The following is a 12,083-nucleotide window of genomic DNA, read 5'->3' on the forward strand; positions in this document are numbered from 1 at the left end:
TGACACAACGCAACAAACAAACATTGATTCAGAGGAAGATGACATACCTGACGAGATTGTCAAAGAAGTTGAGAACTTTGAGAACATGCCTAAGTCCAACCTGGACGAGACCGAGATTGTCAACCTGGGAGATGAAGAAAACATCAAGGAAACACGAATCAACATTCACCTATCGCCCTCAGAGAATAAAGAATATACAGAATTTCTAAATGAGTATGAGGACATATTTGTTTGGTCGTATGATGACATGACTGGTTTGATTACGTCTATTGTGGCTCACAAACTGCCAACCGATCCAATGTGTCCACCGGTAAAGTAAAAGCTCTGAAAGTTCAAGCATGATATGAGTTTGAAAATCAAAGAAGAATCACCAAGCAGATCAACGCTAAGGTTCTTAGGATAGTAGAATACCCGACATGGTTAGCCAACATTGTGCCAGTGCCAAAGAAGGATGGGAAGGTTAGAGTTTGTGTCGACTACCGGGATCTCAACCAGGCTAGTCCGACAGACGACTTCCCTTTGCCAAATATACATATCCTGATTGACAATTGCGCCAAGCATTCGTAGATTGCCTCACTGGTTATCATCAGATCTGGATGGATGAGGAAGATGCAGAGAAAACGGCTTTCATTTCATCGTGGGGAGTGTACTATTACAAAATGATGTCATTCGGCCTAAAGAATGCAGGGGCCACATACATGAGGGCCGTGACTACCATCTTTCATGATATGATACACAAGGAGATAGAGGTATATGTAGATGATGTTATTATCAAATCCAAGAAGGCCACTGACCACATAGAAGATTTGAGGAAGTTCTTCAATAGACTGCGAAGATACAACCTGAAACTAAACCCCGCAAAGTGCGCATTTGAGGTTCCAGCTGGGAAATTGCTTGGGTTTATTGTGAGTCGTCGAGGAATAAAACTGGATCTATCGAAAGTCAAAGCCATTGAGTAACTACCACCGCCAAAGAACAATAAGAACGTGATGAGTTTTTTTTGGGAAGGCTTAATTACATCAGCCGATTCATAGTATAGTCCACAGTTATCTGTGAGCCAATCTTTAAGATTTTGAAGAAGGACACCGCCACCAAATGGACCGATGACTGCCAAAAGGACTTCAACAAAATCAAAGAGTATATGTCAACGCCACCGGTGTTAGTCCCGCCCGAGCCAGGTAGACCCTTATTACTCTATCTTGCAGTATTGGATGGAGCATTCGGCTGCGTTCTGGGACATCATGATGAAACGGGGAGGAAGGAGCAAGCCATTTATTATCTCAGTAAGAAGTTCACCCCGTACGAGGCCCGGTTTTCTCTATTGGAATGCACCTGTTATGCTTTGACTTGGGTAGCTCAGAAGCTGAGACATTACTTCTGTGACTATACTACATATCTCATATCGAGGATGGATCCTTTGAAGTACATCTTTCAGAAGCCCATGCCCACCGGCAAGCTAGCCAAGTGGCAAATCCTGTTGAGTGAGTTCGACATTGTTTACGTAACTCAGAAAGCAGTCAAGGGATAGGCACTGGCAGATCACCTTGCTGAAAACCCCATGGATGGAGGATACGAACCCTTGAAAATGTATTTTCCTGATGAGGAGGTATCATTCATAGGAGAAGACATTGCGGAATCCTATGACGGTTGGAGAATGTTCTTCGACGGAGCAGCAAACTTCAAAGGAGTTGGCATAGGAGCAGTCCTAATATCAGAAACCAGCCAGCATTATTCGGTGTCTGCCAAACTCAGGTTCCCTTGCACCAACAATATGGCCAAATATGAAGCCTGCATCTTAGGACTCAAAATGGCCATTGACATGAACGTTCAAGAGCTGCTAGTAATTGGAGATTCAGACTTACTTATACATCAGGTACGAGAAGAATGGGCAACCAAGAACTCCAAGATACTCCCTTATCTGCACCACGTACAGGAATTGAGAAAGAGGTTCACAAAGACGGAATTCCAGCATGTTCCCAGAATCCAGAATGAGTTCGTCGATGCATTGGCTACCCTATCATCTATGATACACCATCCCGACAAGAATTTCATTCAGTGAAAATCCATAATCAGCCAGCTTACTGTGCCCATGTTGAAGAGGAAGCAGACGGAAAGCCTTGGTTTCATGATATCAAGGAATATTTGGCAAAAGGAGAGTACCCGGAGCTTGCTAATCCCACTCAGAAACGCACGCTTCGGAGATTGTCCAACGACTTCTTTCACAACGGAGGAATCCTGTATAGGAGGACTCCCGATTTAGGATCATTAAGATGTGTCGACGCAAAGGAAGCATCCAGGCTACTAGAGGAAATTCATGCTGGGACCTGTGGTCCACATATGAACGTTTTGTCTTAGCAAAGAAGATACTTCGGGCCGGTTACTTTTGGATGACTATGGAAATAGACTGCATCCAGCATGTCCGGAAATGCCACCATTGTCAGATACATGCAGACATGATAAAGGTACCCCCCAAGCGAGCTCAACACAACAAGTTCACCGTGGCCATTCGCCGCTTGGGGAATGGACGTTATTGGACCAATCGAGCCTGTTGCTTCCAACGGACATAGATTTATCCTGGTAGCCATCGACTATTTCACCAAATGGGTCAAAGCAGCATCTTACAAAGTAGTGACTAAGAAAGTCGTGGCAGACTTTGTCCGCGACCGCATCGTTTGTCGATTCAGAATTCCAGAGTCAATCATTATTGATAATGGCTCCAACCTGAATAGTGACTTGATGAAAGATATGTGCGAAACTTTCAAGATCAGACACAAGAATTCCACAGCCTACATGCCTCAGATGAATGGTGTTGTTGAAGCTGCCAACAAGAATATCAAGAAGATATTGAGAAAACGATAGAGAAGCATAAACAGTGGCACGAGAAATTATCATTTTACTCTACTGGGGTATCGCACCACAGTCCGCACATCAACCGGGGCAACTCCTATATGCTGGTTTACGGTACAGAGGTTGTCATTCCCGCTGAGGTAGAAATTCCTTCCATAAGGATCATACATGAAGTTGAGCTCGACGACGCAGAGTGGGTGAAAAGTCGTTATGAGCAACTAGCCCTTATAGATGGAAAGAGAATGAATGCAGTCTGGCATGGTCAACTCTATCAGAACAGAATGTCCAGAGCCTTCAACAAAAGAGTCATACCAAGACAGTTCACACCGGGACAGCTGGTGTTGAAGAATATTTGTCCGCATCAAGATGAAGCCAAAGGGAAGTTCTCTCCCAACTGGCAGGGCCCATACATGGTTCACCGAGTTTTTGACAGGAGGAGCCCTCATACTTGCAGAAATGGACGGAAAAGTCTGGCCAAAGCCGATCAATTCAGATGTGGTCAAGCGTTACTATGTGTAATCTTTATGCTTTCCTTATATGATATAAATTGAACTGTGCCTGACCTGATTCCCGTTTAAGTGAGGATACGTAGGCACCCCTATGGGTTCGATCATAATTCAATAAAAATTTCATTTCCCCCCCCCCCCCCCGCAAGTTGGAAACTGGGGCAGAATTTTGAGGAGGACCCTCAAAATTCCAAAGTAATTTCAGCCGATCGCCGCACGAGCAACAGTCAGAAACGTCAACCCATCAAACTGGGGCAGAATTTTGAGGAGGACCCTCAAAATTCCGTAACAGTAGAGTTTGCAATGTCCTGAACTACGTCACAGTCGTTGGTTCATCTAAAAGCTATTTTTTAATTATACTTTTACAAAATCATGCATGTTTATTATTGAAACTGCTTTGTTTAGCAACGCTACCCCAATAATACAGACGGTATCACCAGATCAAAGCCGAACGAGTCAAGCAAAACCCAACGGGGATATGAGCTAACCTTCCCCCTTACAAAACTCACGATTTTTCTTTAGATGCAGGCACCAACGTTAGACATACTGTACGCCCATGGGACAAACATTATCCAAAACACGATTCACAAAACTGTTGCACTTACCAACATTTGCTATCAATACACACCAGTGATGTTCCATATGTCACAATGCTCCAAATAATCGCAACTCCGCAATCTGTTATCAGCCAAGAAAACTCTATTGTCAGTTGTTATCTTATTTCTTGCATAAGGCTATCATTCTGCCTTCCGAGACTAAACGCTGTCTCCATCTACATCCGCATTGCATAAGGCTACTATTCTGCCTTCCAATCTACATAAGGCTACCATTCTGCCTTTCGAGACTAAATGTTGTCTCCATCTACATCTGCATTGCATAAGGCTACCATTCTACCTTCCAATTTGCATAAGGCTACCATTCTGCCTTCCGACCTGCATAAGGCTACTATTCTGCCTTCCGATTTGCATAAGGCTACCATTCTGCCTTTCGAGGTTAAGTTCTACCTCATCTGCATTCGCATCTTTGCATAAGGTTATCATTCCGCCTTCCGAGGCTAAGCTCTGCCTCCAACTTTCTTCGAAACTAAGCATTATCCCAAGCATTATTTATCTCGCTTCTCTTACGGGCTAAGCTCTGCCCTTCAATTTGCAAGACTAAGCTCTGTATTGTCCGCATCATACTACTACATCCTTCACGGGCTAAAATAACGCCAACTCATCCAAAGGCATCATCGTTCGGAGGCACCATCTTCATAGCCCGAGAACACCATGTCATGGCCTGAGGATCCCTTTCAATCTTTTGCATATCATTATTCAAAGGCACCATCTTCATAGCCCGAGAACATCATTTCATGGCCTGCGAATCCTTTATCATACGCTTCATGGCCCAGGACATCATGGTCTAAGGATGTCATCCTCATCGTCCGAAGACAACATTCATGGTCCAACGGGAATTTGCATCATGTTTAAATTTACGCACAATATATGCTCGTATTGCTTATTTGCAGGTAAGCCGGCTAGCAACGGCTATACCACCAGGAGTGATCCCTCTCCAGTTTCCTATCCATAACAAACCTAACCATTCCTGTAAACTGTCCACTCACCCAGCCCTAGATATTGCGCCCGTTCTTGAAATGTCTTCATCGGTATACTCTGCAGGTGAATCCGGAACTACATACGGCCTGATTCCTGTGAAACCAGGGATATGTAGGCAGCTCAGAAGCCAGGGTGCGGCCTAACCTCTTCAAACCGTTTTGCTTGGTCAAAATTAGCCATCATTTCTTTAACTGAAAACTCTTTCATTCTTCCCGGGTAAAGAGGGGAAGCTGTTGATACACAATTTTTTCCTATATATTTTCAATATGCAAAATACCTTCAAAATAGCATATATATATGCAAATATAAGCATGTCCAAGGTTTTATTATTTTTTCTATAATTTTAAGGTTTTTAATTGATTTATTTTCTCCCTTTTTACCCATAAAATCCCCAATAATTATTTCTAAAATTAATTTTTTGATAGGTCATTTATTGGATTTCTATATTTATGCCAAAATATGGCTAAGTTAATTTTTACATATTTTTATAATTACATTTAGTATTTTTTAAAGCTGAATTGCACATAATTGCAATATTAGCCCCTTTTAAGATTTAATTATGTTTTATATGCATAAAATTGGATCGTGTATTTTTAAATTTCTAATTATATATTATAAATCCTTTTAGCTTTTTAAATTATTTTTCAGAAATTATCTACTATTTTTTATAAATCAAATAGGGAAAAACTGGCTATTTAAATTATAGGCAAATTGGCTTTCAATTATCGCCAAATTGGACCCCAATTCCCAGCCTAATTTATAATTAAAAACCCGACCCACACCCTATTAACCCATAACCGGAACCCACCTACCCCATTTAATCTCGACCGTTGATCTCAGATCAACGGTCCACGCCGTTTCTTTCCTTTTTTTAATCCAACAACCCCCAAACCCTACCACATTCTTTCATCTGTGCCGCCTCTGAATTCTCTCCTCCTATCTTCTCTCTCAGACACCCTCAAACCCTAATCACTGTCCACCTTCCTCAGCCACCTCCCTCACCGAAAACCATGGCCTCTCATCATCCCCTGGCCTCTGCTTCACCCCACACCGGTTTGACACTACCCTGAGGTCCTCAGGTAAACCTGGAGCGGTTCAACTCCTATCCATGGTCTTTCATGCCATTTCCTAGCCATCCATGGCTGTTCGAGTAAGATCTATGACTTTTCGGCTAAAACCGGTAACATTTTAAGGTCCTCTCATCTTCTCTGGGTTCTCTGAAACCCTAACTCTTGAGATTTTCCATTTTTCTTTAGATCTATCTTAGATCTAGGCATATCCATGAGTTTTTAACCATTTTTTCTTCATCTCTACTATTTTCCAAAAACCCCGGATTCGCTATTGTTCGATTCTTCTCAGATCTTTCTAGATCTGAGGTGATTCGAGTATTATTAAGCATTTCCTTTTAAAAACCTCCTATTTTAACTAACTATTTTGAATTTTTAATCACTCTTCCTAACCTAGGGTTCATCTCAAGTTGTTTTTCAAAGGTTTTTCTGACTTCTAAGTGTTTGATTAATTATCCTTTCATCTTCGTAACTGATTTGTGCAAAAATATGAAATCCTAGTTGATTCTATGTGGTTCCTTCAAATCTGTGCCTCAATTTGGGGTATCTTTGTGGTACTAGTCGTGTTAGTTTACTCTATCTTTTGGACTTAAACATTTTTTCCTTGTTAAATCCAGTATTTTGTGGTTTTCCCCTAATTAATCTTTGTTAGAGTTCGAACCTACTTTTCCGGCTAAGTACTATATTTTCTTTGAGGTTTTACTTAGTCTAATATCTATTTTATGGGATTTGAGTAATTCTTTTCGGAAATCACTATTCTTTTGAAGGTTTTGCTGATTACTTTACCCTATTAAGATTCGTGTGCATAGATTATATTTATTTCCTTGTTTATGACTTTAATTGGTCATCACTGCCTTAATTGATTGCCTGTATAATTTTAGGATTCTTACTGACTCCTTATTTGGTATGATTTGGACTCCTTGCCTTAAATTAAACCTCTGTTGTTACCGTTAATCAATTACCCCTAATTAAGGGGGTATATTCCAAACCCCTTTAGGAGATTTGATTCTGTAATTCTGTGATTGTCTCTAATTGACTGGCTTCTGATTCTTTACCTTATTCGTTCTACTCCTAAAGTGCTATATATATACACTTTTGTTTTATCTCTTAACACACGAACAATAGTTGAGAATACGCACACCCACACTCAAACTCTCTCTTCTTTCTCTGTTACTTGTGCTAACTACTTGTATAGCCGGCTGAAAGCCAAGGCTAGACTGTGGAACTCTACTTGCTTTACTTTCTGCATTTTGCTTCCTTAACCCAATGTTCCTAGTTCAATTCTGAAACTCAACTCTATGTGCTCCATGTCTGTTAATCCATGTCTCCTTCTGCATTAATTTAATGTCTTATGTATTTAATTGCTCTTCTTATTTATTGCTTTATACAACATGCTTATGTTTTTCCTTCTCTTGTTCAAGTGTGTAATCATCATGTCGGGGTATCACTTGTCTTGCTTGATACTCGGCCAGCATGTCTACTTGAGTTCTTGTTTATTTTCCTCGACTAGTATGCCATGTTAGTATCATAGACTCCTACTATACTTGATTAACACTAAGTAGCATGACTAACTATGTGTAATAGACCCCTTCCTTGTAATTCAGCATGTCTACTGCATTCTTATATTTTTCTACTACTATTCTACCCTTACTCCCCAACCCCCAATACATTGTAAGCATGTGTTTGTGACATCCAGTCATTATGTGATCCTGAACCCTTCCCCCTAAAACTAATGAGTAACTCTGTTTAGCACCCCTTGATCTAATACTGTTAAGCTCCTGGCATGAACACTCTGTGATAGACTATTGTCGTGACTTTAATTTCTGTAGCACTTCTCTAGTGTTAACCTGTGTGCAAAAATACTTTCACATATGTACTATTTGTCCCCAATTCCTCCTTTTCCTATTGTGTTTGAACCATGTATGTTGATTTGGTCTTGAGTTGCTGGTTGTCCTGTTTCTTTTCTTCTCCAAACTGGTTTTTACTAAGGCAAACTCTTCTATTGCTTTTTCCAAAACTTATTTCAAACTAATCATTGTCAAAATTGTTTCCAACTCAAATCTTTTAAACTTATGTCAAGCACTCTCACCTTACTCTTAGACCACTAGGTTCTGCCCCTTTTGTGTGAGCCTTGCCTTGGGACCCTTCCCTTTGAACTTGGACAGACAAAAGCTGGCCTTTCCACACTGCACTTACTATGTCTTGGCTATGAAATCTGAGTGTGAGCACTGCCCGGGATCCCTTGAGGTCCTTAGGGAACTCTAACACACCCCAAATATGAGAAAAGCTATGGAACAATCTTGGTACTTGAAGTGATTTATTACATAACTCAGGGAGGAAATCCTAATCAGGCTCCCTATAGTGTAACTTCTTATTTTTCATTTCTACTTATGTAATTCATTTCAATGTTGGTATGTAATTACCTGTTGTGAACAAGTATTGGGTTGGCTAGTAAAAAAGAGATGGGGTAAATATGCATGCTATAGTTGTTAAGGGTAGAAAACATGTTATTAGGTTTATATTCCTAATTGCGCAATAGAAACCATGCTTAGGACTCATACATGCATTAGAAATCATGCTCTTAGGTCCCCATGTTTATTGTTTTAGCATGTGCACCCTTACAAAATCATGTGTTAAAATCTGCTAATAACTAGCACTTTACCATTATGTTATGCACTGCCATGTACACTTAGAGATCCTGCCTTAGGATAAAAATAACGCTAATAAACATGTCATTTCCATATCTTCTGCATATTCTGAAAGTATGTAATACTTATGCATTTAGAAAAAAAATCCTGCACAGGTCCTACATATACATCATTCTGCATTTTTGTGCATTAGATATCATGCTTTTAGAATTGCATTCACATCCGCTTAGACATATCTAGTTTAATTATTAAAAAGAATAGATTAACCCCGCTGGTAATAATTCCGAAATTCTGAACATTCAGAACAGCAACACAATTCAAACAGTCTTCTCTAAGTAACTCTGATAACTGGAACACTATTTTACACCTAGGCAAGCCTTTAGGTGCTAAATTTGTCAAAACTGGAAACATGCTTCTTTATGTATGCTACTTAATTATCAACTGTTAAAATCAGTAGGGAAGCCTGATTCAGACTTCTTGTTTGAGTCATGCAATAAATCTAGCTCTGCCGTTGTCACTTAGATACCTTGTTAGGATCTGAATTTAGACCTTAACTATGTATGAGTCATGTTGTCTATGTGCATTACTTGTGTAGGCAAGCCTAAGTGGTATTGCTTCTCTTTTGTTACCAGGAGGCCGAACTGCACATTCAAGATTTGCGATCCCTCTACATTCAACTGAAGATTCAACATGCAATATAAAACAAGGTAGTCCTTTAGCAAAGAGCAAAATTGATCGTTTGGGATGAGGCACCAATGATGCATAAATACTGTTTTGAAGCTCTTGATCAAACTCTTAGAGATATTCTAAGATTTAAAGATCCGTCAAATTTAGATCGGTCATTTGGAGGTAAAACAATTGTATTTGGAGGTGACTTCGGACAAATCTTGCCTGTAATTACAAAAGGTACTAGGCAAGAGATTGTTCAAACAACTCTAAATTCTTCATATTTGTGGCCCCACTGTCAGGTTTTAAAGCTAACAACAAATATGAGATTGTAAGAAAATATATCTGATGCAGATTTTGATGATTTAAAAGAATTTTCTAATTGGATTTTGGCAATAGGTGATGGAAAGATTGGATGTTCCATTGATGGCTTTAAAAAGTAGAAAACCGGACGATATTCTCATATATAATTGTGATGATCCAATAGCTGGAATTATAGAAAGTACACAATCTGATTTCTTGAGACATTTAACTGATATAAAATACCTTCAAGAAGAGCAATTCTTGCACCAACTCTTCAGATGGTGGAATCGGTGAATGATTACATGATTTCTCTCAACAATAGTCAGAATAAATCATATTTAAGTTCGGATACAATTTGCATGTATGATCATGTACTTACTTACATCTTTGGAACATGTACATACACCTGAATTCCTAAATAGTGTTAAATGTTCAGGTATTCCAAATCACTCTATCACTTTGAAGGTAGGTGTTCCTGTGATGTTGTTAAGAAATATAGATCAATCGTCAGGATTGTGTAATGGTACAAGATTGATCATCACAAGACATGGAAATCGGGTAATTGAAGCCAAAGTATTATCAGGAAATATGGATGGAGACAAAGTTTTTATACCAAGAATGACACTTAGTCCATTTGATGCAAGAATTCCTTTTAAGTTCCAAAGAAGACAATTTCTAGTCATTCTATCTTTTGCCATGACCATCAATAAAAGTCAAGGTCAATCATTATGTAATGTGGGATTATTTTTGAAGAAGCCTGTGTTTACTCATGGACAACTATACGTTGCACTTTCAAGAGTAACAAGTAGAAAAGTGTTGAAGATCCTATGTTATGATGAAGATGGGAAAATAACAAATGAAGCTACAAATGTAGTGTATAAAGAAGTTTTCCGAAATTTAGAGGATATAGGTTTTGAATGAGTAAATATCAAATGAGCAACAACAATGATAGGTTTAGTGTACATACTCAATATATAGTTGCTCATACTACAGAGAAAGATAAAGCTGAATGAGGTAAATATTCTTCTAAATTTACTTTACTTTGATATATCCTGTTGTAGCTTAGTCACATGTACTTTGTTTGCTAAATTGTATTCTATATTTGCAGTCAATCAATTCAATTAAATTGTGGAGTTGCAAGAATATGGATTACCAACCATTATTTCCGTTCATTGACCGCTACTAGGTATGAAATATTACTTAGAAAGAATTTTATTAAAAAATATATAATAGGAGTAATACTATCGCTTATCAATCACAGCTCCAAGCTGCTGGGGAACTAAATATTTTTTAATCTGGCATCAAATGGGGCACTGGTTATTTCTTGAAATCCAGTTCCAAGCATAATCGCTTCTATATCCATGTTAGTCCCAATAGTTTTAAAGAATATTGAGAGTTAATTTTATTCTAAGTTTCTCCAACAACATATGTTTGTTAAATGTTAAACATTTAATTGTGCATTTTTTAAGGTTGGAGATCTAATAAAAGATCATGAATGTTGGACAAGGCCAGAGGACATGAAAACATCACAAATTGTACTTCTGATAGATGAAAATAATCGTGGAACAGAGATTGTTGTTGAGAGGACTGACGTTTGGTTGTATTATAGAAGGTGGGCTTCATTGCTTATTTTAAGAAGTATGAGTTATGTCTTGATGTTGTTCTACATGAGCATGTTACAAATGATCGGGTATCTTTTCATCTCATACGTAGAAGATTTAGTAAAATAATTCAATGCATGATTTTGTTACAATGATTGTTGCTTTATACAAAGGTTGTGCAGAAAATTTTCATAACTGATTTCAACTACCTTTTTTTTCCTCCTCAATACAAGATGATTTACCACCTGTTAGTTCATTCTTGGTAATTTTTGTTCCTGAGGAGTGCAGAGAAGTTGTATCGTCTATGATTTTTGTAGCAGCAAAATTTGCCGACGTGTCAGAATTACGCCAACTAAGAATTGTCTGAGAGATTTGGAAATACCCTTGAATGTTATGTCAGTAAAGAGGTACTGACTCATCTTTTCACTGTCATAACATTTGTGCTTAAACTTATAACTGCAACTTTACTTTTTTCCTCTAGCTTTAAAAAACATCACAAATTTTCTTTCATGACAGTTTGTTCAAAACATAACTCAGAAGCTACAAAGGAGATGAAGCTTCAGTTGTTGCAAGACATAACATCATATTCTGGTAAATAATGTAATTCCAAGGCTTTAGAGGAGAAGCCTTATAATCCACTTGTATCAGAGCAAGTAAACCTTGCATGGATCCTCATAATCTCCTCTTTTCTTACATCAAAGCCAACTTGAATTGCTCTTTAAAAGTAAATTTGACCAGCTAAGAACTTATAGTAGTTTTATTTTTTAACATTCTCCTATCCTTTCAGTTTGGAGTTTCTATTTTCAATAAACATATCATTATATTTATCTTTGACTTGCCTATGCTCATT

The 12,083-nt window shown here is 38.5% G+C and overlaps 1 pseudogene; it reads left to right on the top strand.

The window, feature by feature from the left end:
* The first annotated feature begins 596 nt into the window (after positions 1-596).
* Positions 597-10,553, top strand: LOC138869428 (uncharacterized; annotated as a pseudogene).
* The last annotated feature ends 1,530 nt before the right edge of the window (positions 10,554-12,083 follow it).

This window comes from Nicotiana sylvestris, chromosome 5 (assembly GCF_000393655.2).
Source record: "Nicotiana sylvestris chromosome 5, ASM39365v2, whole genome shotgun sequence".
Classification (NCBI taxonomy): domain Eukaryota; kingdom Viridiplantae; phylum Streptophyta; class Magnoliopsida; order Solanales; family Solanaceae; genus Nicotiana; species Nicotiana sylvestris.